Genomic DNA, 6,111 nt, shown 5'->3' on the forward strand with positions numbered 1-6,111 from the left:
AGGGAACTTGCCAGCCTTATTCAGGCCTGGGCCCAGGATTCGTGGGATCTGCTTGATCAGAGATTCTGAAGCCAAAAAGGCATCATACTTCTTGGCCAGCTTCTTGACTCATTTCTTATTCTTGCTGAGTTTCTTCAGCGCCTCAATGTCCATGTGGGGAATATCCACTGCCTTGGCCTCATCACAGTGCTGCTGATCCCCCAAAACACATACGGAGAACTTGGGGCGGGGAGTGGACTTACGCCCGACGGTGCCCGAGAAACGTTTGTCCTTCTGAGGGTCATAGTTCTTCAGGCTGATCTGCAGCTCCACCGTCTCCAAAAACTTCCGGCGCTTGCGCTGGTTCCCGTGCAGAACTTCCCGCACCGCCTCGTACAGGGTGTCGCGGGAGACTTTGCTGCTCATGGTTCTTCGCGCCGCAGTAACCGAAAAAGAAAGCTATTTATAAAGCTCTTAAAATAGTGCCTGGCACTACTGTCCAGGGAAGGTCTGAAAGAAAAGTGAGGAGTTTTTATTAAGGATATTTTCTAGTCCTCAATGTTTAAATGCATCCCAATTAAAAGTGAAGATATCAGTGGGGTTCCCTTATTCAAAGACATGGTTTATGCTTTTTGCTTCAGAATTCCTTTAATAAATTTGCAACTGGACGTCATTACCCTTGAAGCAGATAAACTGAAGGGTCACTAGACATTTGTATTTCATTTGCCATTGCTCCCAAAAGGCTGAATCCTTCAGCTCATCCCTGGCATGTGGGAGTATAGAGTGACTCAGTACTGGGGCCCAAAGACCAAGAGATGGGGATCAAACCCCCATCACTTATAAGTTGGGTAATTTGGAGAAGTTATTAACCTCATTTATAAAATGCTATAGATGAAACAGTACCAATTGCATAGAATTCATAAAGGTTAAATTGGGTCAAGTATGAAAAATGTCATATAGTAAGTGCTCAATAAATGCTGGCTATTATTGTTAGCCATTGGATAAAGCAGAGATCTTACCAACAAGTACTACTTAACGTTCTTGCCCTTCACACAGCCTCAGGTATCAGAGTGACTTTGTCTAGTATCCTTCTGAAGTGTGCAGGCTTCTTTCTTCTGCATCAATGGCATATAGTCTAATTGCTTGCTTGACGTTATGTTCTGCAAAGCAGAAGAAAAATCTTACTGAGCCAGTGAAGACTGCTCCTATTAAACACTCCATTTGTTCATGCTGACCATGTGACTGACTAGTCAGTTCTTGTTAGCAACTTGTGAAGAGTACCACTAAAAGCTTTAACCTCTTCCTTAATCAATGTTAGTATAATTATAAGTACAGTCCTGTCAAGCTTTCAGGTCCAGTCACCTCTTTCACCAGGCAAACAAGCAAACAGAAACACCATATAGACCATTTAACCTATCGGGGCTGCTTACCACAGAAGAGATGTTTTTCTTGAAGATTTTACTCAGGTAATCATTATTGTGGTATTTCATGGTGGAAAGAGCCATACACATTGAACCGATATTGGGCTTAGGTTTTGACTATACCATTTTCAAACCATGTAAACTTCAAAGTGTTGCTTACCTTGACTGAGACTCTGTTTCTTTTTACTGTAAACTACTGTAATTGCATCCACTTTTTCTGTCATTGTAAGCATCAGAGATAATAAATAAAAGATGCCTATGGTAATGACTGGTATATAGAAGGATCCTTATAAATAGTAGGTACTAGTGCCAGTTGTTGGCATCACCATGTGAAGGAAAGGACAGTGACAGCAGTAAAGAGTCCTACCTCAGGGGTTGACTTGTGTCTGATAAAGTCCACGGTTTGCCCACGTCAAGATATGAACGAAAACCCTTAGAAGCCCTGTAAAATTTGGTTAACTTGGATTTGCTTATTTAAAAAACAAAAAACAAAAAACAAAAAAAACTTCGTATAGTAATTCCATGCATCCTAAAGTTTGAGTACCACTGACATAGACAGAAGAAAAGAACAAAAGGAAAAAATATCTGGGTATTCCAGTTTTCTGGCTTTCAGACAATTCTCAGATGCTTCATGGTAAATGGGAGGTTGGACAATTGGGAAGAGTTCCTGATGGCCTGGAATGTTTACTTTACTCTGTTTTACTATTAGTCTGTACCCATAACATGCCTTTTACATTTTTTTTTTTGTTTTATGAAGATTAAACAAGATAATGGAAAAGCAAGTCATTTAGAGTTTGATTTTTTTTTTTTTTTAATGTCAATGTAATAGACTTATGTAGAGCCTTCACCCTCGGTCTCTCAGATGTAGCTCTACATCAAAGGAAAATAAATGGTATAAAAAGGCATTTTTTATTTGGCATATTTTAGATCAGCCTAGAAGTTATACGTTATGGAAAATCGATATATCCTCCACAGAACTTTTTGTGATACGAATTAATTGACTTTTAACTCCACAAATTTCACAGTGCTTCTAGCACTTGACACTTTGCTAAGCACTTTCTTTTTTTTTTTTTAAAGATTTTATTTATTTATTTGACAGAGACAGAGATAGCGAGAGCAGGAACACAAGCAGCGGGAGTGGGAGAGGGAGAGCAGGCTTCCCGCCGAGGAGGGAGCCCGATGTGGGACTCGATCCCAGGACCCTGGGATCATGACCTGAGCTGAAGGCAGACGCTTAACGACTGAGCCACCCAAGCGCCCTAAACACTTTCGTATATATAACCTCATTTGAGTCTCACAATAATACCATGAGGCAGGCTCAACCAGCATAATTTTGCCCATTTTACATATGAAGAACCTGAGATGTGGGGAATTCAGGTAATTTGTCCAACTCATTTGGCTCTTAAAAGGTCAAGTTAGGACCAGGATTTGACATTTACTCTGACTCTTACTATTCTTTCTACTTAACATTACATCTTATTCTTAAGAGATTTAGGAATAAAAAAAAAAATCATGGCTTTGCATGGAAAAGACTGAGTATTCTGCAGATAATTTGGGTTGTTTACATGTGGCAGGAAGTGATTGGAGGAGGGAAGTGTATCCAAACATTTTGTAGGCATCCACCATCAATGGCCACTGTAGTTGTCTTCTTCCTGACCTTTTGCCACGCTTATGAAAATAAAGAAAGCTGCAGGTAAAAGCTTGAGATGGAGGCTGAAAATGTGTAGCCTCCAAGGCAGTACTTTGAGGTCAAATGGGATTGGGACACCCTGTGCCTAACCATTGTTAAGGTATTGATGAGGCTGTCCTTGGCAGCCCCATGTTCTTGGCTGGAGTAAAAATTGCTTCTGGGAGACCTAAGACATCATAAGATTGGAGAGAAGAGGGTGTTTCCCAGCTTGTCTTATAGAGAACTGAGACTGATTTGCATGCCATCTGCCTATAACCTCCCTCACTGAAAACTCTTGTCAGAGAGGCATGGAGGCGGCAGGTGTTCCTCTTTCCTTTCACCTCCCCTGGGGCTGCACTTTCATGACCTTATATTTTAATCTTCTAGGACTGCTCCAAATGCTCCTTTAACCTAGTTTCCCCTCTACAGGTATATGGGAGAGGGAAAGAAGAAACAACCATTGTGCTACTCACCAGTAATCCTGGAGAATGTTCAGAAACCTCAACAAAAGAGAAGTAAGGTATTAAAAAGAAAGTGCCGAGAACCAGACCTAGAGAAAAGGTTGCCTAGTGCAGACCCTGTCCCCATGCACTCTTTCTGTGTTCTGGGACACTCTCAGCTCTGAGACTCAGGCTCCAAAGATGTTATCTCCCCTTGGCCAAAGAAGCATCTAACTGCAGTGGATGTAGAAGACCATTAGTACAGGAGAGTGTTCACAGATATTAGGGAGCCAGCAAGAACCAATGGAAGCTCAAGAAGATTTGTGTTAGGAACTCAGAGAAAGAAGGGTTGGTTGGAAGAAGAGTCTGGGGCAGGAGGAGCTTCACACCCAAGCAGAAGGAAATGGCTTGTGGTAGGGAAAGGAAAAAGAAGGAGCCTGCTGTTGCAGAGTGGAACTGAGGCATGTGACAAAATGTGAGTGGCTGAGCTCATCTGAATGAAATAAGTTCCCATTCTCTTCAAATACAGGCAACATTTAAGTCTCAGTTTGTGTCTATTACATACCTTCCAAGTCAAAATAGAAATAAAATACTTGCATTATTATTTAGAACTGATGTATATTGATGTGAGTTGAATATACTTAGCCAATGTGAAAAGTTCATTATTTTAAAGTCTGAGGTTGACCAATATCACACATTAAAAAAAATGCCCAGACCAAAGAGCTGCCTTGTGCAAAATGGTAGCTACTTGCCATACTTGCCTATTAAGATCTTAAAGTGTGACTCTCTACTCCAAAATGAGATGTGCTACAAATGTAATTGCATACTGGATTTGAAGAATGTAAATATCTCATTTTTTAATCAATTGCATGTTGAAATAATGTTTTGAATGTACTGGGTAAAATAAAATGCGTAAGAATTAATTTAATCCAGTTCTTCTTTGAATGTGACTGCTAGAGAGTTTAAATTTACATATGTGGCTCATAATATATTTGTAGTGGACAATGCTGCTCTTGAGCCTGATTCTGCCATTTATTTGCTGTGCATGCTTGCGGAAGTTAGCTTCTCTGTACCTCCAATTCCTCAACTGTAAAGTAATTGAGTTATGAAGATGAAATGATTTGATATATGAAAAGTCTTTGGAGGAATATCTGGGATATAGAAAATTTAGCTGTTATCATCTATCATCTCTTGGCTATAACTTTGTTACATCAAATACATGTGTATTTGTATGTGCAGCACAGAATGTGACAGAAGCATTAAATAATACCAAGTTCTTTTATCATAGTTTTATTTCTGTTCTTCCCTCCCTCCGTCTCTCTCTCTCTTTCTTTTCTTTCTTCCTTCCTCTCTTTCTTTTCTTTCTTTCTTTCTTCCTCTCTTTCTTTCTTCCTCTCTTTCTTTCTTTCTTTCTTTCTTTCTTTCTTTCTTCTTTCTTCTTTCCTTTCTCTTCTTTCTCTTCATCTTCATCTTTTTTTGTTAGAGTTTCAGTGAACTACAATTACAAATCAGGGATGAATCTTACTTAAGGGAAGGATTGAATGGGGTATTTCTAGCTAACTGTTACAGCTATGAAAAGCATCTCAAGTGTTTTGCTGATAGTTGGAACAATGATAATTTAATTCCTTTTCAAAATAGTTTCCCATAACGCATCCTTGTTTTGTGACTGCCATGACAGGAAACATAAAATGCAGGGTCCAGAAGGTAGGGCGGGTATTTTAGTATAAACAGACAAATGTTTTTGGTTGTTTACTGTAAATAAGAAGAAATTACACTGGAATTAGTAACTTGTTTAATTAGAATCTACAGCTTATTTGTGTGTGTTTGCTTTGGCTAGTTTCTTCTCTTAAACTACTTTTCATTTGCTTAGAAGTGAACCTAAAACCCACAACATGTGGACACTTCTAAAGACAGGGAAAATCCAAAAGCTGTGGTGGAATTGGAGGAACGTGATTAAAAAGAAAAAGAGGAAATGGAAAAATTGCATTTGGTGTATTTTAAGGGACTCGATACGCTATCAAGAATATGATATGTTATTCAAAAAGTGCTTGCACAAATAGAAATCTATCCACATAACCCTGGGATGTATATAAACAGGAGTAGAATAATAGGAGAGTTCCTCTTTTATGTGACATGTATCATTGTTCCAGTGCTTTTTAAGGGAATGATTTTAATTTTTAGCTCCATAATTTAAAATGAATGTGATGGATATAGAGAGAACAGTAAAAATGATCAAAAGATTAGAAAATGAAATATCTGAGACCAGAGAATTTTAACACAGAGTTTTTAACCCCTAAAAGAAAACAATAGAGGGGAGCCTGGGTGGCTCATTTGGTTAAGCAACTGACTCTTGACTCTTGATTTTGGCTCAGGTCATAATCTCAATGTCCTGAGATGGAGCCCCGTGTTGTCTCTGAGCCAGGCGTGGAGCCGGCTTAAGATTCTCTCTGTCCCTCTCCATCTGCCCCTTCCCCCTTCTTGTCCTCTCTCTCTCTCTAAAAACAAACAAATAAACAAAAACACAGATTTTTTAAGCTGGAAGAAGGATGAGTGACAATTTACCAAAATTGGAAATGACAAATGAGCCTGAGGCAGTGAGGGT

Source organism: Leptonychotes weddellii, chromosome 6 (assembly GCF_054177405.1).
Source record: "Leptonychotes weddellii isolate Sample4059 chromosome 6, ASM5417740v2, whole genome shotgun sequence".
NCBI lineage: Eukaryota > Metazoa > Chordata > Mammalia > Carnivora > Phocidae > Leptonychotes > Leptonychotes weddellii.